At 34.6% G+C, this 26,773-nt stretch overlaps 1 long non-coding RNA gene across 2 annotated transcripts in view; it reads right to left on the reverse strand.

Annotated features, from left to right (window-relative positions):
* The window catches only part of LOC101670770, an 86,765-nt gene that overhangs the window by 24,358 nt on the left and 35,634 nt on the right, over positions 1-26,773 (reverse strand). Inside the window, exon 3 of one of the 2 annotated variants that reach the window (XR_001177719.2) lies at positions 13,913-14,041. The exons of the other annotated variant lie outside the window; for it this stretch is intronic. This is a non-coding gene — a long non-coding RNA (uncharacterized LOC101670770). The remainder of the gene's footprint in view (positions 1-13,912; positions 14,042-26,773) is intronic. 2 annotated transcript variants of the gene reach the window in all.

Genomic DNA, 26,773 nt, shown 5'->3' on the forward strand with positions numbered 1-26,773 from the left:
TACATATTTTTGAAACTTTCTGAATCTATGATAGTGTTAAGACTCACTTATGTCAGAAGTATTTCCTCTTTACTGTCATGCTTATAATCATTATAACCTTGCCCCTCAAATTTACCATTCACCAAACACTTAAGCATTTTCCAAAGAGAAGTACTTGTTGTGTGTTCCACTTATTTTATTGTTTCAGTAATATAATGAACATTTTTACAGATTATCACTTTATCCTGAAAATATCAGGCATGTGCCATCCAAAGTATTTGAAAGCTTTTAAAGTCTCTAATATTTACCTTTATCTGATTATAAAACACTAATACTTTTCTTCATTTCATTAAATGAAATAGACACTGACTAGAAAGGAAAACAGATATGATTTGTTTCTACAAGAAAATAAAACTCCTCTGTCCTATGATTAATGTTCTGTTGTCTATCTGGTGTATCTGAGAATTTTTCTTTTTTACTTGAAAACTATTTTGATTTTCGGAACGCTTAACTTTTGGAGAGCTTTCTCAAAGATCCCTCCTGGGATTCTCCTCTGCCTTTTCCATTACACCACAACATCTGGTAGTGCTTTGACAGTAATGTATCTCTTAGAATTTCTAGTTCTTAAAGATCCCCAAGTCCTAGTCTAAGGGAAAGTGAGAATAAACACAGGATTCCAAGAATTGGAGCAGCCTGAAGCTAAATGTACAGTTGGGAAAGGTGAACTCAGAACCTAGAACTTGGCAAGAAAGGTTTAGATTCAAGAGAACGCCATATGGGGCACCTGGATGGCTCAGTGGGTTAAAGCCTCTGCCTTCGGCTCAGGTCATGGTCCCAGGGTCCTGAGATGGAGTCCCTCATTGGGCTCTCTGTTCAGCAGGAAACCTGCTTCCCTCTCTCTCTCTCTGCCTGCCTCTCTGCCTACTTGTGATCTCCTTCTGTCAAATAAATTAAAAAAAAAATAGAGAGAGAACCCCATATGTTGAGGAATTCAATCTAGAACAAGTATGTGTCCATGTGTCTGTGAACTTGAGTATTTTTGTCATTATGATTGTACACATTTTGTGGAAATTTACCACACCAACTAATAATGTATGTTCAGAAACTAATAAATTAAGAAAAAAATTACATTTTATATTTGTAAAAAGTGCTCTAAGAGTGTGAAATACTAATTATACCTAAATATAATAGTTTTATGCACATAAATATATGTAGGATTGATTTATTTCACATCACTGTGATTATAAATTATATATATAAATGTGTGCCTAGTGACATCACAGTTACTATTCTAGAACAAATGACTATTCCTGAGTATAGTTACCTGCTCCCAACAAACATAAACAACACAGAAAATGTGTTCTGCATGAAGGCCACTTTTAGAGGACTTAGCATCCACAGAGCCAAATACTCCACCAGAACCAAAAGAAGGAGAAAGCGTATTAAAAATTTGTGGCCATCATAAGAGTGTTGACAGAATTTAGATGCAATTAGGTGACGGAGGTCCCCATTTTTCTGCTAGCTGTTGGCCGGATACAACTTTTATCTCCTAGATTCCAACTACAGTTCCAGGGCTGTAGTATGCATACCCAATTTAAAAACTGCACATCAACTTTCTTTCAGGCCAGACTCTGACTTCCTTTTCTGTTATTAGCTGGAGAAAACTCCTGCTTTTAAAGAACTATTCAGGTTATCCCCCTGTTTTAAGATCAACTGGTTAGTAACCTTAATTATGTCAGCAAAATGACCTTTTCCATGTAACATAAAGACAGGATTAATACCTAAGGGCAAAGTCATGGGAGCCATCTTAGAATTTATTAAAGCAAATACAGCAGTTAGCAATATTGCATATCAACCAGTGGTTTGTTGACAGTTTTTTTTTTCCTTTAGATTTCCATTAAACTTCTTACAGAAGTACTTTTTTTTTTAATGTTTAGATTTATAATCTATTCTGAAGATATCTTAGTAATATATTTCTAAGAATACTTCTGGTCCCATGAAATCTCACCTCCTTTACTTCCACCCAAACAAAATTTGTTAACTAATTTAGCTTGACTTTTGATATGTTTTTTCCCAAGCTCCCATAGGCAACTACACTGTTTTAAGAAACCTATATTACTGTTCATATGGATTCATTTACCAATCTTCAATTCTACAAGTTGTCTAGTTCTTCCTTTGGTAAATGTGCTTCTTGTGGAAAACCTTCTATCCAGGATGTATCAAGTGCTGTGACAGCTTGATTCCTTAGACCTGATGTACTTTGATGTTTTATTGCTTTTTTATTAAATTTTTGTTTGAATGAGAAAAATTTAGCATAGCATGTCCAGAAGAGATCTTTTATACTTGCAGTATAAATGAAGATTTGATTTTTGTATAAAAAATAATGCTGTAAATTCCTAATAGGCAGGTTTTAACTTTTTCGAATACATCTTTCTACAGAGTAATTTAATATCTATTCCTTATACTTTCTTAAGATGCACTCTTTTAAAATTTTCTGAAAAATGTTTATAAAATGCAATGATAAAAGCACTAAGGAGAAGTTCTTCAAGAAGAAACAGGCTGATAAAAATTTGGGGTCCTTTCTAGCTTTAATGAGCTTTAAGTATTGATGATTAACACATGCATTAGTTGTTCTTTACAGGCCATAGGCACATCTACTGATTGGTCTAAGGCAGCAGAAATAATACATCTGAAAATAATCAATAGGTGATCAAAACTGGCTGTCTAATGTGCTACATAAATGTCAAGCTAACTCTGATCTCTCTTTTCACAAGCACATATTGCCTTTATTTTATTTACAGGTTCTTTTAAGGCATACAAACAGATGGCTTGATTTAGAAAGCTTTGCCTTATCCAGGAAAATTAGGTTCTGTCCAGATGGACTTGCAAGCTTCAGTGCCAATATTGTACCTTTACCATATGGACAGGAATATTTATGGCAGCAGAAACTATGTTCTGCTTCATACTTTAACACAGATAATGTTTGATTACTTGTTCATACCCATTAATTCTTGTCATTAGGGAACCAGGGAATAGGAAATCCAAGAAATAAAATATTAAAAATAGTAATTTCAAGTAATTAGCTAGTTCATAATTAGCAAATAGTATATTAGTAATTTAATATTGTTTCAACTTCATAGAAGTTGAAATAGTAAAACTAAACAGATAAAGATAGTTATCAACTTCCATAAAATTATACACAGAGATCGAATGTTTATCAATTTATGGAGTGGAAATACTCACAAACATGATCTACAATTGACAACAACATAGTTAAGGGGTTTAAGGGACAGTGTCAAATCACTGTATTCTTAGGGGAATTAAATTATCAATTAGATTCTGGAATGAGAAAGCAACAAATTCTTGATTAAAGGATCAATTTTAAAAAAGGAATGGATTAAAAGATTAACTTCTCTTTTTTTTTTTTTGTTTGTTTCTTTTTTTTTTTTTTATAAACATATTTTTATCCCCAGGGGTACAGGTCTGTGAATCACCAGGTTTACACACTTCACAGCACTCACCAAAGCACATACCCTCCCCATTGTCCATAATCCCACCCCCTTCTCCCAAACCCCCTCCCCCCAGCAACCCTCAGTTTGTTTTGTGAGATTAAGAGTCACTTATGGTTTGTCTCCCTCCCAATCCCATCTTGTTTCATTGATTCTTCTCGTACCCACATAAGCCCCCATGTTGCATCACCACTTCCTCATATCAGGGAGATCATATGATAGTTGTCTTTCAAGAAAATGTGGTATATATACACAATGGAATACTATGCAGCCATCAAAAGAAATGAAATCTTGCCATTTGCGACAACATGGATGGAACTAGAGCGTATCATGCTTAGCAAAATAAGTCAAGCAGAGAAAGACAACTTCTCTTTTTACTTAAAAGATTTTATTTATTAAACTGACAGAGAGAGACACAGCGAGAGGGGGAACACAAGCCGGGTGAATGGGAGAGAAAGAAGCAGGCTTCCTGCTGAGCAGGGAGCCTGATGCCAGGCTTGATCTTAGGATCATGACCTGAGCCAAAGACAGCCACTTAATGACTGAGCCACCCAGGAACTCCAAGATTAACTTCTTTTAAATGGAAACATCTATCACCATTTCAAGTTTTAATAAATAAAAAAAAATTATAGAAAAATAGATATAAAATATAAACATAGGCGTGCCTCAGTGGCTCATTGGGTTAAACCCTTTACCTTTGGCTCAGGTTATGATCCCAGGATCCTGGAACTGAGCCCTGTATCGAGCCCCGCATCAGGCTCTCTGCTCGGCGGAAAGCCTTCTTCCTTCTCTCTCTGTCTCTACCTGCCTCTCTGCCTATTTGTGAGCTCTGTCAAATAAATAAATAAATATAAATATAAATTTATAAATATAAAGTATATTTATAAATTTAAATTTATAAATATAAATTTAAAATATAAAAACTATATATATACATATATGTATATACATATACACATATATATAAAATGATGATGATGTGGTGTTTACACAATAGAATATTACTCAATCATAAAAAGGAATGAAATCTTGCCATTTGCAACAACATGGATAGACCTAGAGAACAGAATGCTAAATGAGATAAGGAAGTCAGAGAAAGACAAATTCCATACGTTTTCACCCAGATGTGGAATTTAAGACAAATGAACAACAATGAAATGAGATAAACAGAAAAACATTATCTTAAATTCAGAGATCAAAGTGGTGGTTGCCAAAGGAGAGGTAGTGGGAGTATGGGTGAAGTAAAGAGAATTAAGAGTATAATTATCTTGATGAGCACTGAGAAATGTACAGCACTGTTGAATTACATATCGTACACCTGAAACTAATATAATATTGTATGTTAATCTTACTTGAATTTAAAAACCGATATACAAATATGTCTCTATGAAGCTCTGAAGAGAGGAAAAGCATTTTCTACTTCTTTGCAAATCCTCTTCATTGGATCTTTACTGCTGATCATCTTTTTCACACATATGCCACACTGGTCATAAAAGAACAAAGACTTGGTCACTTACTAGAGCCCATCATCATGTTAGGAAAAAATATAAAACTCAGCTCCTTAGCAGTTGGTCATTTCTAATGAAATTTAAGGTGTGCCTAGGTGGCTCAGTAGGTTAAGCACCTGTCTTCAGCTCAGTTATGATCTTAGTGTTCTAGAATGGAGCTCTACATCTGGCTTCCTATTCAGTGCGGAGTCTGCTTCTCTCTTTCCTTTTGTCCCTCCCCCTGCTTGTGCTCTCTCTAGTAAATAAAATTAAAAAAAAATCTTTAAAAAATAATGAAATTTAAGTTTTAATGTGAAGTGAGATGAAATTAATTAATTTCTGGATTTTTGATGTTGTTTGACCATAACAATTTTTCAATTTTTACAATCAAAGGATATTATTATTAAAGAATTGATAGAGCCTAGTATCAAAAAAATCACTTGTCCCCAAGAATGAAATGTTTCATATTTTTAAATAAATGTTTGAAAATGTTTGAAAAGTCTCATACAACGGAGTGTCAGTCATATAAGGAAGTCCTGGAATCTCCATGTTATAATATATGTGTATTGACTTCAACAAAATGTCCTAACTTCCTTAATCTGGTTTTCTTACAAGAATGAAGACATTTCTACCTGAGGACAGAAAGAAATCTAATGGAAATTGTGTTCATGTAGGTGATCTGAAAAACTGTAGTATCGTAAAACTTACTCTTAATAGCTTATTAGTGTTCATGGTTGCATCAGACACCACTGGTGTGTGTCTGCCCAGTAGCCATTCTCTGATTTGATTTGGATAGTAGTGCCCAGTCTAAAGGGGTTAAATCAGTTTCAACCAGTCATAACCTTCTCATAATATTGTCAATAACTGCTCTAAGAGTGGCCATAATTTTGGAATTGGTTTTAGTCAATAAGACATAATGGAATAAGTCTTCTATTCCAAGACAAGAGAGATATGGAAGGAAAAAATCTCTTTCAGCTCCTTTGCCTCTTAGTTTGCATGTTGCTGTCCCATGAAGAAGGTAAAATTCTTAAAGAGGTAGCACCTATATTGGGATCAAACAGGAATGGAGTCAGCCATCATCCTGGGGATAGCAAAGAGGAAAGGGCTGAATGAGTCTAGATTCTTGATGACACTGATAACCAAATCTGGGTCATCTACTTCTAAAGTACAATTTAAAACACATCAAAAAACGTTTTCAATGATGTAAGTTAAAGCTAATGAGTTTTCATCTTTACTAATGCAATGATATACTGTGAAATCCTTTTGCTTTGAAAATTCAGATTTCTCCATCTACTACAGTAGTTGATTATCTACATGTTTATTCTCTCAGATTCTTGTATTTGCATATATATAAAAAGACCCAAGCCAAATAAACAAAAGTTTTCATTTCCATTTCTCCCCCTTTTGACCTGAAAAGTCAAAAGGTTCTTGTGTAACCAGACCAGGTTGCCAGAATTATCTGGAGTGCTTCTTATCAGTAGCCCAGATCATATAAATGTAGATTCTAATTCATTATCCATGGGGGGACACACAAATCTGCATTGCAATAAGATTGGAAAGAAAGCAGTTACAAATTCCACAGATGACATGGGTACTTCAGTCTATCATAAAGCATTACAGACCTTCTGTTTCAGGTTTTATTAACTTAATCCTGCTCTACTACAAAATCTACTAATGATGTTTATTATCGAATACTTAAATGTACCAATTAGAAAAGAAGCAATTCTATTACAGTCTATTGGCTAATCAGGATAACATTTTACAGAATATAATATTCTGCAGCAATAATCTCAAAGTTTGCCAAAAACCACATGGAGAACTTATGAAATACAGATTGCTGGCTCCCTCTTCCAGAAATTTCCAATCAGTAGATCTGAGGTTGGCCTCCAGAATTTGCATTTATTTCTAACAAGTTCCCAAGTGGCAATGATGATGATGATGATATTGGCCCAATAACCCATCTTTGGTTAACAAACTTTTTCTGTAAGACAAGATAGTAACAGTTTAGGCCTGTGGGCCATATATATCTGTTACCAATTTTCAATTCTGCCACTGTAGCTCAAAAGTAGACATGGACAATATGTAGACAAATGAATATAACTGAGTTCCAACACACAAGTACTTAAAAAAAAAAAAAAAAAGGTTGTGAGGCTCAATTTGGCCCATAATCCACAGTTTGCAAATTTCTGCTTTGCAGTCAAATTTTTTAAGTTCAGCAATATTGACATCTTGAAATGGATAATTCTTTGTTTGGGCGGCTATTGTGTGCATTTTTGGATGTTTAGCAGAATCCTTGGCTTCTAACCTCCAGATTCCAGTAATACTTCCCCAAATGTGACAACCAAAATATCTTTGTACTTAGTCAAATGTCTCTGAGGGGCAAAATTGCCCCAGTTGAATACCATTTCTGTAGCAGCAGCAGGAGTTACTACAGAAAATGAGCATGTTGTGATAGAAAACACATGGAGATAGATTTTGAGAAAAGGAATGTCTGAACAGCTTGATCAAATATTTCTGAATCTCCCTTCATCATGATTCCCTGCTGGGATTTCTTAGGAAACCAAACGATCATGTTGTAGCCAACTTTTAGAACCTGTTAGAAAGCTGAATAAAGCTGTTACTTTGAAAACTGTTGAAGATGGTTCAGGTATAAAGTGTGGTGCTTGGTGCAAATTAAAATCTGGCTGCTTGGCAAGTGATTTATGAGATGAATACCATCAAGTGTATATTTCCAAAAGCGTATGTACTGGGGAATAGACCAACTAGGAAAACAGATTTATCTTTAAGAATTGAAGAACAGACTCTGGCCATTGTTAACAAGAAAACATTCAATCTGTTTTAAAAACAATCACTCAAAGGCACCAACAAGACAGTAAATAAGTCTATTCAAGGAAGGACTATTGCAAAGTTACAGGGATCAGTGCAATGGAGTCTTGCAGTAGTGGGGAAAGTGTGTTAACTCTGAATAAAACAAGGAAAAGTGGAAATTTATAGCGGGGAAACAGGTTGGGGGTCACTGGATGCAAAATTCCTAAGAGGAAACATCAAAGGAATTGGGGAATTCTAACTAAATTGACATAATAGGATTTTTGCTGAAGGCAGACCTGGGTGATCAGATATCACCTGCAGGATGGTGGAGGATGAGGAATCTGATTACATTTTCAGGGTGATCAGACATGGAAGATGATATGGAAGAGATTCTGGCTAAACGTACTCAGCAGGATTCTTGTTAAAACTGAACGATGCAGAAAGGAACATGGAAATTCAAAAGTCTAAGCCTAGTTGAAAACAAGTTCAGGAGGGTCTGATTAGAGTTTGCCCAAGGAGAGAATCTAATTACCATATACTGCATACAGTTCCTGGGAGAGTTTATTTACTCCCATTACCTCAGTCAGCACCAAAAATAAGTTGCAGGGTAGGATTAAGGTAAAGTTTCTCAACATGTGGCTCTTGACTAGTAATATTAGCATTCCCTGGGAACTTCTTAAAAATGCCAATTTGCAGGGGAGAGGGGCTCATCCCTTACCTGCTGAATCAGGCACTTAGGAATTGGGGCCCAACAATCTTTTTTTTAATTTTAACAAGCCCTTCAGGTATTTCTAATGCACGCTTAAGAAGTATTTAAGAAGTACTGGCAATACGATTAATCTATTCCCATTTGCATTTAAAAACAGTTTGCTTCTGAAACTTATCAGAAGAGAGGCCTATCTTGCCACCTTGGTTTCTGTTGGGTCACAACATCTTCCAATGCCTGTTGAGCTGCCGCTGCTGGAAAAATTCTAGATCATCTGGGCGGCTAGATATTGACAGAACTATGTTCATGAAAATGAGTGAGTAGAAGAAGATCCCAAGCCATTATATGGGAACACAGTTGCTAGCAAGATAGAAATAAAGTTGAACTAGAATATATGGCTATTACAGAAGCATGATAATTAACTACTAACTACTAATTTATCTGTATATTCAATTTAATCACTGTTTTATAGTTTTCAGCATATAGATCTTTTACCATCTTGGTTACATTTATTCCTATTTATCTTATTGGGGTATTTTTTGGGTAATTTTATTTTATTGAAATATTGTTGATTTACAGTGGAATATTAGTCATAAAAAGAATGAGATCTTGTCATTTGTATTTTATTGTTTTTTTTTATTATTTTTTAAAGATTTTATTTATTTATTTGACAGAGAGAAATCACAAGTAGTCAGAGAGGCAGGCAGAGAGAGAGAGAGAGGGAAGCAGGCTCCCCGCTGAGCAGAGAGCCCGATGCGGGACTCGATCCCAGGACCCTGAGATCATGACCTGAGCTGAAAGCAGCGGCTTAACCCACGAGCCACCCAGGCGCCCCTGTATTTTATTGTTTTTGATGCTATTGTAAATAGAACTGTTTTTTTTTTTTTTTTTTCAAAATAGTTTGTTGTTAGGATATTTCTTATTTAAAAACACACATGATTTCTACATGTTGAATATGTATCCTATGACTTTAATGAATTTATTAGTTCTAAGCTTTTTGGTGAGATATTTAGGATTTCTATATAGAAGACCACACCGTGTGCAAACAGAGACATTTTTACTTCTTCCTTTCTGATTTTGATGCCTGTTAGTTCTTTTTCTTTCCTAATTGCTCTAGCTAGGACTTCCATTATGATGTTGATTGAAGTGGCAAGAGTGAACACTGTTGTCTTGTTCCTGTTTTCAGAGGAAAGGTTTTCAACATTTTACCACTGAGTGTGGTGTTGGGCTTGTCATACATGACCTTTAGTATGTTGAGATATGCTCCTTTTATACTCTATATATTAAGGATATTTATCATGAAAGAATGTTGAATTTGTCAATTTTTCTTGCATTTATTGAGATGACTATATGGTATTTACATTTCATTCTATTAATGTGGTGAATCAAATTTATTGATTTGTAGATGCTGAAATATCCCTGCATCCTGGGGTTGAATCCCCTTAAGTCATGGTGTATGATTTTTGTTGAGTTCAATTTGCTGGTATTTTGTTGAAAAATTTTGCATCCATATTCATTAAAATATTGGCCCACAGTTTTCCTTTATTGTAGGGTCTTTAGCTTATGTGTCAGGTTAATGTTGGCCTTATAGGATGAGTTTAGGAGTGTTCCCTCCTCTTCAATTTTATTTTTTTTAAGTAATTTTTCTTTAAATAATTCATCCATGGAGCCATCTAGAGTCCTGAGCTTCTCTTTGTTGGGAGGTGTTTGAGTACTGATTTAATCTCCTGATTCATCACTGGTCTGTTCAGATTTTCTAGTTTTCATGATTTAGTTTTGGTAGGGTGTATGTTTCTAGGAATTTATGCATTTCTCAACAAATTTCATTTGTTTGCATATGATTGTTTAGAACTATACCTTATGATCTTTTGTATTTCTGTAGCATCAGTTGATCTATCTCCTCGCTTATTTCTGATTTTGTGCATTTTCTCTGCCTCCTGGTCAACATTTTGTCAATTTTGTTTGTATTTTAAAAAAAAAAAAAAAAACCCTACTCTTCATTTATCTTTCCTATTATTTTTCTTATCTCTATTTCATTTATTTCTGCTCTGATTTTTGTTATTTTCTTCTTTCTGCTAACTTTGGGCTTTGTTTTTAGTTCCTTCTGATATAAAATGAGGTTGTTTACCTGGGATCTTTCTTTTTTCTTAATGTATTTGTCACTATGTATTTATTATTATAAATACCTACATCTGATTCCTCTTAGAACTGCTCATGCTGTATCCCAGAAGTTTTGGTATATTGTGTTTCTGTTTTCCATTGTTTTCAAGACATTCTTTGATTTCCCTTCTATTTATTTTTTGATCCATGGGTTTTTCAAAAGTGTGTTCCACATACTGATGAATTTCCCAATTTTTCTCCTGTATTCCTTTCTACTTTCATGCCATTTTGGTGAGAAAAGGTAACTGGTATAATTTCAATCTTTTCAAATTTACCAAGACTTGTTTTAGCTAACTTTTGATCTATTCTGGAGAATAATCTTCAGAACACTTGAGAAGAATGTATATTCTGCTGCTATGGATGGTATGTTTTTTAGGTCAATTTGGTTGACAGGGTAGTTCAAGTCCAATATTTCTTGATGGATTTTCTGTCTGGATGATCAGTCCATTATTGAAAGTGGGAGTATTGAAGTCCTCTGCTACTCTTATATTGTAGTCTATTTTTCCCTTAAGGATCTGTTAGTATATTCTTAATATATTTAGGTCCTCCAATGTTGGGTGCATATATATTTGTGATTGTTACATTATCTTGACTAACTGATCCCTTTATTATTGTATAATGACCTTCTTAATTCTTATGACAGTCTTGGCTTAGAGTCAAATTTTTCTGATTTAACTGGAGCTATCTCTACCATCTTTTGGTTTCCACTTGCATGGAATATATTTTGAGGCAATATGTGTTCTTATAGCTTAGGTGCATCTCTTTTAGGCAGCATATAGTTAGATTTTTATAATCTCTTTAGCCACTCTATGCCTTCTGATTAGAGAATTTAATATTTTTACACTTAAAGTAATTATTACTAGGTAAGGAGTAATTAATGTTATCTTATTGGTATTTTCTGGCTGTTCTATAGTCCCTTCTTCCTTTCTTCCTCTCTTGCTGCCATACTTTGTGAACTGAATCAACTGTGTTGATACCCTTCTCTTTGTATTTTGTGTATCTCCACAGGTTTTTGCTTTGAATTTACCTTGAGGCTTATCTTATCATGGTTGATTTTAAGCTGATAACAACTTAACTTCTTTTGCATACAAAACTTCTTAAAACCTTTTTACTCCCCTTCCAAAATTTGTTTTTGATGTCTGCCTTTACATGTTTATACTGTACATACATTAACAAATAATTTTAGCTATAGTTATGTTATACTTTGTCATTTTACCTTTACATTAGAGTTAAGTGATTAATACACCACTACATTATAGGATTAGAGTATTCTGAATTTGAAAATACTTACATTTACTATTTTATATTTTAGTAGGTATTATGTTATTAATTAACGTCTTTTCATTTCATTTTGAAGAACTCCTTTCAGCATTTTTTAAAGGCAGATCTAGCAGTGATGAATTCGCTCAGCTTTTGTCAGGAAAAGTCTTTATCTCTTCATTTCTGGGGGGGAAAAAAAACTTTGCAGGATAAATTACATTTGGTTGGCAGTTTTTTTGCTTTTAGCACTTTGAATACAGCATTCAACTATCTCTTGGCCTGCAGGTTTCTGATAAGAAATTTGCTGATGGACCAATAGAGTTCTCTGGCACATGAAGAATTTTTTTCTCTTCCTAATTTTAAAATTCTTTCTGATTTTGATTTTAGATATTTTTATTATAATGTGCCTTGGAGATGAACTTTTTGGGTTGAAAATGTCGGTGGACTTGAAAGCTTTATAAACAGAATATTCAGAGGTCTTCCTAAATTTGAGAATTTCTCAGCCACAGTTATTTTTTTTTAAGATTTTTTTTTTTTTTTTTTGACAGAGAGAGAAAAAGAGAGATCACAAGTAGGCAGAGAGGCAGGCAGAGGGAGAGGGGGAAGCAGGCTCCCTGCTGAGCAGAGAGCCCAATGATGGGGCTCAATCCCAGGACCCTGACACTATGACCTAAACCAAAGGCAGCGGCGGCTTAACCCACTGAGCCACCCAGGTGCCCTCACACTATTTCTTTAAGTAAGCTTTTTGCCTTCTCTTCCTCTCCTTCTGTGACTCCAATAATGTGTAGGTTGTAATTCTTAAAGGCATCCCATAATTCACAATGGCTTTGTTACTCTTGTTTCTTTTTTCCCCCTGTTCTCCTCAGACTGAATAATTTCAAATCATCTTCAAAGGTCTTCTACTTCACAGATTCTTCCTTCTAACTTGTCAGATTTGTTGTCAATGTGCTCTATTGTATTTTTTTCATTTCATCCATTGTATTCTTTACCTCTAGAATTTTTTTAGTTCTTTTTTATGACTTCTGTCTCTTGTGTTCTACTTTCTGTTCTGTTCATATACAGATAATTTTGTCAGATTTTTTTTAATGTGTTTTCTTGTAGCTCACTGAGCTTCCTAAAACAATTTTAACTCATTATCAGGAAAATCACTTATCTCCATTTCTTTGGGGTCAGTTACTGGAAAATTACTGTATTTCTTTAGTGATGTTATATGCTCTTGATTTTCCTTATTCTCTGAAGTTTTGCATTGCTGTCTTCCCATCTGAAGAATCAGTCACCTTCTCCGGTCTTAATGACTGACTTGGGGAGATAATACCTTCTGTCAGTCCTGTTAGGTTCTTAGGCCTTCTCAGACATTTGCTATGGATATGCATGTCCCACGTTTTTTATTACCAATTAGGGAAGAATTTTTAAGACTGTGTGACTTAGGTCAATCCTGCAAAATCATGCTATTGCCCAAAGCCTCCTGTTTGTTTTCCCTAGGGTGTTACTGAATGCTCAAGTTTGTGTGGTTTGTCCTAAGCACAGTCAGACTGACCTTCTGCTCATGCTCACTAGTCATTTGTAAAGGCTTGCTTTCACTGTTTTTGGAGGTATGCACAGGGAGATAGTCATTATGTGAGGAGGGCAGTATGTGAGTGAGACACAAAATGTTGAAGGTGTCCATGGCCAGGTGGGGAAATCCATAAGCAAGCTTCTCAGTGGAGAAGTCCACAAAGCAGTTAAGAGGGTGCAAATCTTTTTGATGCCCTCTAAAAGCCGTGGCTGCTATTTTCCCAAACCTTTACCATCCCTCATTTGTACAGCATCTCTCAGTGTTTTGTATGGTGTGAAAAAGAAGTGGGTCTTTTTGGTATCATGCAGCACGGTTAAGGAAGCTAAACACCCACTCATATGCTCTCACTATCCGATGGGAGAAATCATTGCCAGGGATCTCTCTTGGCACTGAACTCTGATGTCTTGGGGCAGGGGTGATGCTGATAAAGTGAAACAGTTTCTCTTACCATCTTCAACGCCTCCAATCTTGGATCTTTCTTTCTTTCTTTCTTTTTATCTTAGCTCCAGTGTTGTGCTGGAACTTCTTTACTAGACTCCCAGATTTCCACAAGCACACTCTTGTCAGAATTGGTTTTCTTTGAGGGAAAGATGATAGAAAGATGATAAAAAGCTCATTTGATGATATCACTCTCCTGCATAAGTCAACATTTTATGAACTGAGAGACATCAAAGACCAGTGGTTTTCACACAGTTGTTAAGCAGTGAAACTGGGAATTAATTTTAAATTTGTCTGCCTAGTAAGGCCAGGCTCTTTCCCAATCTCTTTTCAAAATTATCTGGTGTAAATTAGCACACAGGATATTCCCAAATTCAGACACACTGTGTGACTGTGCTAACACAATCAAACTGTCTTCTTAGGATTCTGTTTGTATAACCAAGGATTATCTAGGAGTATCACTTTTCTATTTGATCTAGGCAGTATTCTGGCCACTTGACTATTATCTATAAGAACAGAGGTAAATAAAAGTCATTTTCCTTCTAGATGAAGTTAGGAACTTCTAAACTATAAACTAAAAAGACAAGTTTGGAAATTATTTAGAGATTTCCCCTAATTGTCTGCATTAAATGAACTACCCCCATCCAAGTACTAGAGATGCTGAGAGCACTAAATTTAATTTTAGCCCATCTTTGTTATTTTGCAGAAAAGTGATTTTATTTAAAAACCACATAAAAGAGAATTATAAAACTTCAGTGGAAATATCTAAATCAAAATGTTAACGCAGTAGCTCTTTTTTGGAATTTATCAGGCTTTTCATATTTATGCAGACTTTACCCAAAACTCTAGATGAATAGACTATATCAAAATCATCTTTGCTTTTTTCTAAAAAATGGAAGCAGTACAACACACATCTTTAAGAGACACTGCTGTTTCTACATTTAAAAATTGCCACATTTACTGATAGAGGAAAAGGGGAAAAGATATAAGATAGAATACAAGCCAAAGAAAAATCCCCTGATCCTTAGTTTGGCACAAAGAGATCTTAATCTTGTTTGGGGGCTATTATATCCATTCATTATTGCAAAATAAAATTGGTTCTTTAGAAAAAATGAATTGTGCGCAAAGACTTGACAATTCTATTCAACATAAAGAGAGACTGCTTATTAAACTGGTTGTGGTCTTCCCAAAAGAATTGAGAGAAATAGTGTGAAATTTTAAATCTTTCTTTGGGATATTTCCTGAAGAAAAGGAAAGAAGACATCTCTTCATTTCAAAATGGTGCCTGTTCTTAGCACAACTGTAAACAATCAAAAATGGTAGTAAATATTCCACAGAAGCCACTGGGCTGTAAGTTGTAGACATGAGAAAAGGTGTAGCACTTCTGCCCACGGAGACAGATTTAAATCAGCAGAACATGTGGGCCAATGAAATATTACTTTATTATTCAAACCTTTCCATAAACCAAATGGTCAGTCCTGTAATACTGTATTATTGTATTTACAATATGAGAAAAATAATAGATAGAAGGAATACAGTTGAGAATTTTACATTTTCCTTAAAGACAAGGTATTTATACATTATACTTTAACTTGGGTTATTTGTGCATTTGAATAAAACAGACTTTGAAGAGTGAAAGAAGAACAATTAAAATTTTGCCAGTTTTGTGCTTGGAAAGCAGCAACAGGAAACTAATATACCAAGAAAACCTGAGGAGAAAGAAAAAGAGCAAATAATAAGAGTAAGGCAAATAATAGATGAGCCATGGGAAGAATGAACACATAGATACACAAACACCAAAAGAAGGTGTGACCTGTGATTAAAGAATGGAAGACAATTTAAAAAAATTAGAAGGATAGGAATAGAGACAGTAACGAAAACAACAACAACAACAAAATAAGGGCAAAGAAGGAAGGCAATATTCTTCTCCCTCTAGCAATAATTATATGTTTAAATGCACAGGAAATATTCCTTCTCCAACTTACAGTTGTGAAATTTCAAAACTTCACATAGAACTATATATTCTATTCAAAAGGCAAATAAGAAAACTTGTGTTTCAAATTCAAAGGAAGACCTAAAAGGGTATTTCTTCATTTCAAAAAATACTTAAGTCTTCCGGATTTGAGGGAGATAGGTAAATCAGCTAGGTGTCTACCTCTTTCACTTTAAAAATTTTTGTTAGAATGTTCTGATCCTTTGCCCAGAAAAAAATATAGTGTTGCCAGTGGAAAGTACTCTCAAGTAAACATGATCATACAATGCTGCTTTGAATACTTCTGACACTTACAAGAAGCTACACAAATTTATTTTGCAGATGTTTTAATCTGTTTACAATTATAGTTGAAAATTTGCAATGTTTTACTTAATAGTAACCCATTGAATAGAACACATCTTATAATAGAATTAGTTTCATCTATTTATTTTAAAAGATTTTATTTATTTATTTGACACAGAGGCAGAGATCACAAGTAGGCAGAGAGAGAGAGGAGGAAGCAGGTTCCCTGCTGAGTAGAGAGCCAGATGTGGGGCTCCATCCTAGGACTCTGAGATCATGACCTGAGTGGAAGGCAGAGGGAGGCTTAACCTACTGAGCCACCCAGGTGCCCCAACAGATTTAGTTTTAAATGGATAATTACATACCTTAGAGTTATTACCAGCCTTTGGCCAGTACACAACATATATGGAATCACTAGCATATACTGAAGATTTTTTTTTTATTTATTTAATAAAGACTGGAGATAGGAAGTGTTACTTTTTTTTTTTTTTTTTAAAGATTTTGTTTATTTATCCGAGAGAGAGAGGGAGGGAGCAAGCACAGGCAGACAGAATGGCAGGCAGAGGCAGAGGGAGAAGCAGGCTCCCTGCTGAGCAAGGAGCCCGATGTGGGACTCGATCCCAGGACACTGGGATCATGACCTGAGCTGAAGGCAGCTGCTTAACCAACTGAGCCACCCAGGCATCCCTGAATATTTTTTTTTTAAAGATTTTATTTATTTATTTGGCAGAGAGACAGTGAGAGAGGAAATACAAGCAGGGGGGTGGGAGAGGGAGAAGTAGGCTTTCCCCTGAGTAAGAAGCCCGATGTGCGGCTCAATCCCAGGACCCTGGGATCATGACCCGAGCCGAAGCAGACACTTAATGACTGAGCCACCCAGACACCCCCATATACTGAAAAAAAAATTTTTTTAGGGGTGCCTGGGTGGCTCAGTGAGTTAAAGCCTCTGCCTTTGGCTCGGGTTGTGATCCCAGGTTGCTGGGATCGAGCCCCACATCAGGCTCTCTACTTGGCAGGGAGCCTGCTTCCCCCCCTCTCTGCCTGCCTCTATGCCTGCTTGTGATCTCTCTGTCAAATAAATAAATAAAATCTTAAAAAAAATTTTTTGACACAGAGAAAGAGAGATCACAAGCAAGCAGAGAGAGGCAGGAAGAGAGAAAGAGAGATCACAAATAGGCAGGGAGAAGCAGGCTCCCTGCAGAGCAGAGAGCCTGATGCGGGCCTCAACCCCAAAACCCTGAGATCATGACCTCAGCCAAAGGCAGAGGCTTAACCCACTGAGCCACCCAGACGCCTGAAAATTTTTAAGAATAGAATTACCATCCCTTACTATGTGGCAGAACTGTGATAACAACTAAGGCAAAATGAATGAATATAAACACAATCTCTGATCTCAAGGCATTTAAAATCTAATTGTTTTACTTGCAATAAAAACATATTTTTATTTTATGGGTTGAAATGTACAAATAAATTGGAAAGAAGAAATGGTAATGTTTTGTTGCTTACCAGTTGGAAATGTTCTATAAAATGCTAGTTGCTGTACGTGGTAGATCTCTGACCCCTAAAGACTTTAAACCTTAGTTTCCTCAAGTGTGAAACAGAACTCTTGCATCAGTATTTGTCTCAGAGTGTTGCCTAGTTTGCTTGACATAATATACGTAAAGCATTTGTCACAATTGCTTTCACGTATTAGGTGTTTAGTAAATAGTGGTATGTATGTTAACTATTTTAAGTTATGAAAGCAAATCTCTAATATAAATACCTATAGATAAAGATTAATCTGATATATTAATTTTAGGGGTAGTTTGATTTCATTTTGGTAGACTTACTCAATTTAAAAAGGAAGAGTGTATATATTGAAAAAATAAAAGGTGAAATAGATTTAAAACAAGTTTCCCTATGTCAAGTATTTAAAATATATTTACATTTTGAATAAGACTTAAACTGAAAATTCTGATTTGAACTCATTTCTACTAACTGCAACTGTTGTTTCAGAGAACGAAACTCCCAGAATAAGATTACTTTTTTAAAAGATTACTTCTTTTAAAAGGCATTAATAAAATAAGATCATTTATTTAAAATCCAGTATCTAATAAATAGCACTTCAAAACATATCCAGTACAATAATTTTTTTCTTTCAATATTTTATAAAATTCAAGCTAGTTAAAATACACTGTAGTATTAGTTTGAGGAGTAGAATTTCATGATTCATCACTTGCATATAACACCGAGTACCCACTTTAAGTGCTCCCCTTAATGAACATCAGCCTTTTACCCCATCTGCCCACCTACCTGTCCTCCAGCAATCTTCAGTTTGTTCCATATAGTTAAGAGTCTCTTACGGTTTGTCTCTCTCTCTGTTTTTATCTTAGTTTATTTTCCCTTCCCTTTCCCTATGTTCATCTGTTTTGTTTCTTAAATTCCACGTATAAGTGAAATCACATATTATTTGTCTTTTTCTGACTGATTCTGCTTAGCAAAACACACTCTAGTTCTATCCACATTACATACTCTCTAGCATTTACAACAACATGGGTATAAATGATTTTTCCTTAGAAACGTCCAATTATTTCTTTTGGTTCTTTCTTTCTTTTTCCATTATAATTTCATTTAGATAGTGCTTCTAATGTTTCACTTGAATTTTGACTTTTTAAAAAATAACTCCAACCTAGCCTGATACACGTTTGCATAAGAAGATTTGATGAGCAAAAGTATCTAGATCTTAAGTTAGGTTTTCCTTAGCAAATCATTCAAAATGACCACCAGAGTAAGCATTCCCCACATAACGAGACACATAAAATTTCTTTATAAACCCACATGATGGCTGGCAAAGAAAGGTTGAAATGTCACTTTTTCTGCTTAGTATTTCAGATGAGTACTAAGAGGCACAGCTACCCTCTAAGGCACAGCAACAACTAAATCAGCACACTCAGAGGGGAGACATTTTCCCACATAAGTACTCATGCCAGTTACCATTACAAATTTATAAATATTTACAATATCTTCATATGAAAACCTAGCCAGCATTCTAATCAGCCATACAGAGAAGTAAATTGACAAAGAGCGGTTCATATCATGTTATTAATTGTTCTCATTTTTTCATTGCAATTTTATTGCATAGCTATCATTTTTTTTAGTCTCATACCCCATCAGTTCTAGAAGCAAAAATCATTTTCATTTTCAACCACAAGGGGTATAATCTCCCAACAATAAATGCCCAGTCCCTACTGATAGAAAATAAATCTCTTTTCTCTTATGTAAAATGTATTCTTTTTGGGTGCATTTTGACTTTTATATATGACAAGTACATTTCTGTAGGTAGAAATGTAAGAATAAACTAATATGGATGTTCTAGTAATGTTTTTGAAGTCAAACATTAGCAGACAATTAAGATTTTTAGGTGTTAGATTTGATCATTAATTCTGAAAAGGTAATTGGAAGTATCAAAAGTTAACTTAATTTTAATAATTCTAAAGTAAGTCTTGGGACAGGGAGAAAGAAACATTATTGAGATAAAAGAATATTTGAAAAAATTAAGTAAAAAAAGAATATTTGATAAAATTCATATTTTTTTTTGAAAGCTATTATTTCTTCTAAGTGCTACTTAGGGATTTTAGGAAAAATGTTAGCTAGGTCTTCATTTTTCCTTCCTTGAATAATGGGGATCTATCCATCTATCTCTATAAATAGATCTCTTCTAAAAAAAACTCTTAATAAAACGTATTTTATTTTATACTTGAAATATTTTTGTTCATATAGAACATATAACAATAGGATAAGTACAAAGCAGAGCCATAATTTAAGAGAACTTTATCACCTAATAAACACAGAGAAAAGGCTTAATACTGTTAGTTATTTGGAGTTCTGAATAGCACAAAAAGCTATAAGGATATATACCACAGTATGCTGAAAATGTACCCCTCTCCCCCAAATAAAAATCAGGTCCTATTCTTTGAAACCAGTGAATGCTATCTTATGGAAAAAAGGGTCTTTATAAATGTGAATTTAATGATCTTGAGGTAGGTAAAATGGCCTGGATTACTTGAGTGAACTCTATGCAATCATATGAACTTTTATAAGAGGGAGGCAAAGAGAGATTTTACATATACAAAGAGAAGGCACTGTATCTATCCACTGAGGCAAAGATTAGAGTGATACAACCATCAGAAGTTAAAGATGAGGAATGGATTCTCCCCTTGAATCTTTGGAGGGAGTGTGGCATTTCAGACTCTTGGCCTATGGAATGGTAAGATAATTTGTTTAAGCCACCACAAGGGTGGAAATTTGCTTGTTTTTAAAGATTTTATTTGAGAGAGACAGAGAGAATGTGCAAGCGCTCGCAGGAGGAGGGGCAAATGAGAGAGAGAGAGAGAGAGAGAGAGAAGCAGACCCCCTACTGAGCACAGAACCAGGCTCACCTAGAGGTGGGGGTGGATGTGGGGCTCAGTGTCCTGGGCTTGAGGGTGGGGCTTGATGGTAGGGCTTCATCCCCTGACCCCGAGATCATGACCTGAGCCAAAGTTGGGTACTTAACTGACTGAGCCACCCAGGTGCCCCACGTTGGTGGTAATTTGTAACAGCCATAGAAAACTAACACACACACACACACACACACACAAAGCATGAATGCACACACAAAACTGAAACATAAATGGCTGCTCTGTTTTAGATACTAAATTCAGAGAAGCACAATATCAAAAATTCTATTTTTTAAATGTATAATTTTTAAATTATCCAATTTTTAATATGCAAGAAATCTAAGTCTAGAAATAGATTAGTTCATAAAAAATAAACCTACTTGTTTTACTACTTTTATTTCTTATTAGAAAACTAACTTTAAGACTATTTCCATTGTTATTTGCTCATTGTTTTCTTGTCTGAGAGAAGATTACATAAAATCAATGAAGTGTTTGTTTTAGTTGCCAAAAGCCTAATGTGAGGGAATAAAATCTACTTAGCATGAAGTCGGTCCTTTTTACGATGAGGAGCTTTTATTTTTAAGCCCTGTTACGTGCAGATGAAAGGAAAATCTGTCTGGGAAGAAAAATGGGAAAAATCTGGGAAGAAAACAATGGGCTTTTATTTCTAAATAATTGCTATGAAATATGAAAATAGTCAACAGAAAACTAAATGAGAAGTTTTCTTGAATCAAATATATGGAGAAAGATATTTTGTTAATTTAAAAATCATAAAGAAAACGAAAACACACTGTGAAAAAGGAGGTCTTCACGCTTATTTACCACTTAAATTTTGTAAATACGATTCAGACAATTCAAATCAAGACTTTAATTTTAAATTTCTTTTATGAGAGATAAATGAAACCAAACAACTTTCAGTATTATGTTTGGTAACATATTGCAGTATACTAAATAGATCTTACCAAGATAACAGACCATCAATAAATATCTATATCTGTACTAGTCGGAAATTTTTAAAAAAGCATATTATGTTTTGAACTTCACAGCTGTCCCATGGTTCTAAACAGTGAGAAAGAGAAAATCACACACAAAAAATCTGTTAAGTTAGACAACAGTCCCCAAGACTACCCTCACTTCTGCCAGTCTGGGGTTCCCCAAGACCACCCTCAGTTTTGATAATTAAGAGTTCACAGAGATCACTGATAGCTGTTGTACTCATGATTAGGATTTATTACAGCAAAAGAATACAGACTAAAATAAGCCAGTGGAAGAGAATCATGGGGAAGAATCCAGGAAAGTTTCACATGTGGAGTTTCCAATTGTCCTTTCTCATTAGGGTCATTGGCAATGCTAATTTCTCATCATTGCTGTGTGACAATGCATATAGAATACTTCCAACTCATCAATTACATCAGAATCTTGGAGTCCAGTTTTATTTGGACTTGTTCTCTTAAACTTGGCTGGCCACCCACATGTTTGACCTCAGTCTCCAGCCCTCACCCTAAATCATATTGTTAAACTATCTAATGTGGCACAAAGATGCCAGGTAAACAAAGATATTCTCCTTAGGTATTCCAAGCGCTTAGAGATCATCTTCTAGGATACAGGCAAAGACCAGACCTCTCTTTGGATAAAGTTAATTTAACAACATTAATATTTCTAATACTATACAATTTTTATATTTTAGTTGTTCCCAAACAATGTCAAATTCCAATTCTCTTAATCTTTATCAAGCATAATGCTTTTCTTCCCTCATTCTTCTATAATAATCTATTAACTTGTATAATTAAAAATCAAACATTATTTTTAAATGCTAAATTGAGAACTAAAAAGCTCATTTCTATATTTAAAACATACTTTTTGCCATACTGTACCATGCACCATGCTAGAAGTTCACAACCATTCAGAGAAATGGAATTTTAAACTATTTGTTTAGATGAAGATTCCCTAGTTACAACCACAGTGTCTCAAAACATTATTGTTCAGTCATGTGGATATTAGTGCAATAAAATGAACATTATTTCAATTCAAAATAAGTACCTTTTAACACAAATCTAATCTTGTCAATGGACTTTTTAAACATTAATCCCAGTTCTTACAGGGAAAATAAATCCTACTATAATAAAGACTATGTGGAAGATTTTAGAAAACATTAATTTTTATCCGTTAATGCAGACAACTTTTTAAAAGTAAAAATAAATAAACAAGTAGGAAGAAGATAAATGGCCAGACTATAGAAGGAACAAAGGTAGTAAGACAGTATAATTGTGCTCATCTGAAAAAACTTTTGGATGAAATAAAAGAACACCTGTAATAAAGTAGATATACATAGAGAAGCAAAACAAAATAGATACACTGTGTCCAATGGATTTTGTTTGATATGATTTGTCAAGTTATAAATACAAGTCATAACCAAGAACTAGAAAAGTTCAATCAGTGGAAAGTGTTATATGATTTATTTACAATTATAAACTCAATTCCAAGTTTGAAAACTTGAGAGTGATTCATGAAATATACTGTGTTTTTCTATAATGAGTATTATACTGATAAAACAATGATGTTGAGGGGCACTTTTTCCATACAATAAAGGTTTTCTTCCTTTCTCTTTTAAACTTCAGGAAAAAATCCCATCAATCAGTAATGATCACAATATGTCACATTTTCCACTGATTTTGTGGACAAGTTTAGAGGAATAAGAAGAATCATCTGGCTCCTTTGAACACTGGTTATTTCAGTTTTTTTCCTAAAATAGAATATGCCCTTTGATAGCTTGTGCTGGGAGGTAATTACAAAGAATTCCTTTCTTTTATATCAATTAAAAGAGTGAAATTATTTATACTCCATTTGAATGATTACAATTGAATCTTACAAATAAGTATATTGCACTTTTTTTGGGCAGTCAAACATTACTTCAATTTTCTCTTTCCATTTTTGAAAGCAATACAATGACTAAGATCATCACCATCACAATATTACCGGCCAGACTCTAAGTACATTATATGTATTATCTCTGTTAACTTTCATGGAAATCCTATGGCAAATGCATTATTATTTTACAGATAATGAAACTGAAAAACTGAGAGATTGATTAAATTTGCCTATGCTACTTCTCTAGTAAATGGTGGGTCCAGTGTCCGAATCTATAGGTGGTAGTGTGGCCAAAAAATTCTACTACTCTGTAGCATGGCTTAAACATTTTTTATATTATAGGAACTAAAACTAAATTGTACTACTAAAATATGTATGTTATTTCAGTAGTAGAATTTTCCATACATTTAAGCAATTTCTCCCAAATCACGTAAGATAGAAATAGAAATGTGTCTTCTATTAATTCCTATTGTCCTATGGCTCAATACAATTCAGCACTTTATTTTGTATCACTGCATATTTTTTCAGTTAGTTTGCATGTATAAATAATATTTTTCAAAGAAGATTAAAAGTTACTTATCCTTTGTTTTTTTACAATATACTTCCTTATGAAGTATATGGAGTGTGATAGTCAATTTTATGTGTCAACTTGGCTAGGCCATGGTACCAAATATTTGGTCAAATAGCACAGTCGCTTTTTTGAAAGGATTTTTTTTTTGATGGGATTAACAAACATTTAAGCCAACTAAGTAAGGCAGACTTCTCTCTATAAGTGGGTGAGCCTCATTTAATCAGTTGAAGGACTTAAGGAAAAGACAGACCTCCTCCAAGCAAAAGGGAATTCTACCAGTAGACTTCCTTCAGACTCAAACTGTAATGCTTTCCCTGTGTCTCCAGCCTGCTGGCCTACCTTCCAAATTTTGCCTCTGTACTTGCCATTCTCTATACTTAGGTGAGCTATTTCCATAAAATAAATCTTGATCTTTCTATAAAAATATATAGGATGTATGTGTGTATGTCTATAGATATACACATATACCTTTGGAGACCTGTGATTAATATAGGATGATATTGAACATATTCAGCAGTAGGTGTAAATGCCACTTAAAATTAAATTTACAAAAGCTATGGTAATACTATTGGCAACAACTCAGTCTTTCAGAAAATATGGTAATTCCAATAAGAGGGATGTTCCTTATACCTGAACAAAAATATAATGCCATATAATATCTCAACAGAAGTTTAAAAAAAAACCCAGGATATTATTAGAGGAATATTCTTGCTTATCATTAAAATGATATTTCTTGACTAGTTTGACATAGTTCAAAGTGTCAGAATATCTATCCACCTAAAAGGTATAATTTATTTGTATTAGAAAAAATCAATACTTAAGTATAATTTATTTATATTAGAAAAAATCAACATTTAATTACTCTGTATTATGGACTTCTCAGAGAGTTGTATGTATATCAACCAATTTAATCCTCATATCCTCATATTACACAGAAACTCTCTTTACAAAAACCTATGTGAGATAGGTACTATTATGGTCTCTATTTTACAGATGAGGAAAAAAAGTTGCAGAGGTTGAGTAGCTAGTAAGTTGCAGAGCTGGATTCAAACCTAGAGTGTAGCTCCAGAATCCTGCTCTTAATCTCTATTCTATTCACTTATTGAAATTTTTAGGAAAGATTGTTTATTATGCTCAAAGTATTTTCTTTTTTTCTGTTCTTTTAATCTTGGCTTTGTAAGACAAATGACTGCATCCATCAATAAATACTTTCTTCTCTTTCTTAAAAAGATAATTATAAAGAAGCAAGGGCTATGGACACGGACTAATGTTTCAGGGAAAAAAATATGGAGTATTTCACAAGCCATCAAATTCTTAACTACTCAGGTGCAGTGAATTGCATTATTACCTGGCCAGCTTTTCTCAGTACTTTTACATGGTGCCAAAGGAACTGTTAGCTTTGTCTAAAAGTGTTCAATTGCTACCTAGTGATGACAATTACCTGTCTCCTCCTCTTTCATAGACACTTGATCTCTAAACTGAAAATGTTGTCAGCCAAATTTATAGATATCCTTATTTGAGGCAAGGACATCATGTCCAGAGATTATGTTAAGCAGAGAGAGTATGCCAACAAATCAAGCCCATGACACAGAAAGTAAATAACACAGGAAGGTGCCCAACAGGCAATGAAGTCAAATGAGGGCTGCCAAGCAATGGTTGGTTGATCAAAGGCAATGGGCCAGGCTCTCAGCATCAGCTTTGGATTAAATGATTAAACTGCTGGGCTGGAAATACTCACTGGGACACCAGCTAAAATCCTGTGCCCAAGAGGGATCCCCACAGATTGAAGCAGCTGCTGTTATTGCTATAAACTTTGATGCCAGCAACACACAGCCTAAATTCACTTCTATTTCCTCAGCTTCCTAATTAACACTATGAAACGCATTACTTTTTTTTTTTTACTCTGTTCCATCAAAACATAGTTGGACTAAATTATTTCTTCTTTGTCTATAAGTATCACTTTAGATATTCTTAAGTACTTCTCAACATGATACTCTCAACAACCTCCCTCCCTCTCCCATGTGGAGAAGAGATGAATCCAGTTCCGTCCAGGCCTCCTTATTCACAAAGCAGTTCAGGCTGTACTCTGGGCTCTCCTCCAGGTCCCAGTGCCCTTCTGACTGGCATAAAGACAAGCACCTTCGCTCATAGCTCTCCAACTCTGGGACCTTCTGGAAGAGCAAGGGACATCACAGCTTATGTTCCTCTTATCTTTCCAAAGTTTCATTGCTCTGACAGTTCCATCTCCTGCTGCTCTTTCTCTGCCTTACAGCAGGCCTGTATTTCTGGTCTGTACATCAGCATATGCTTGTACAGAGCTTGGCAGCTTTCAAAGTGTAATCACCTATATAGTCTCATTTCTGCTTTGAATTCAAATCTGCTGTAAATTGGAGAGTGGCTGTTAGTCCCACTGTAAAGATTAGGAAAGGAGGCTCAAGAGGCTAATAGACTTAAAGAGCACGCAGTTAATAACAGAGGAGTCATTCTGAGGCCTCTAAAACTGCTGTCCATACCACAATATTTGTTCCCACTTTCTTTTGCCCCTAATTTTTTGTGTGTTCACAGTGTCTTCCTCCCAAAATACAGGGGTCTGCATCTCATTCTGGCATTTATTTCAGCAAGATGTACTAGGTGATCAATAATCTTTAATAGAATATTTGAATGATCTTTCTCTTTTATTATGTTAGTCACCATACAGTATATTATTAGTTTTTGATGTAGTATTTCATGATTTATTAT

Source organism: Mustela putorius, unplaced genomic scaffold, assembly GCF_011764305.1.
Source record: "Mustela putorius furo isolate JIRA1106 unplaced genomic scaffold, ASM1176430v1.1 tig00003845_pilon_pilon_pilon, whole genome shotgun sequence".
NCBI classification, from domain to species: Eukaryota; Metazoa; Chordata; class Mammalia; order Carnivora; family Mustelidae; genus Mustela; species Mustela putorius.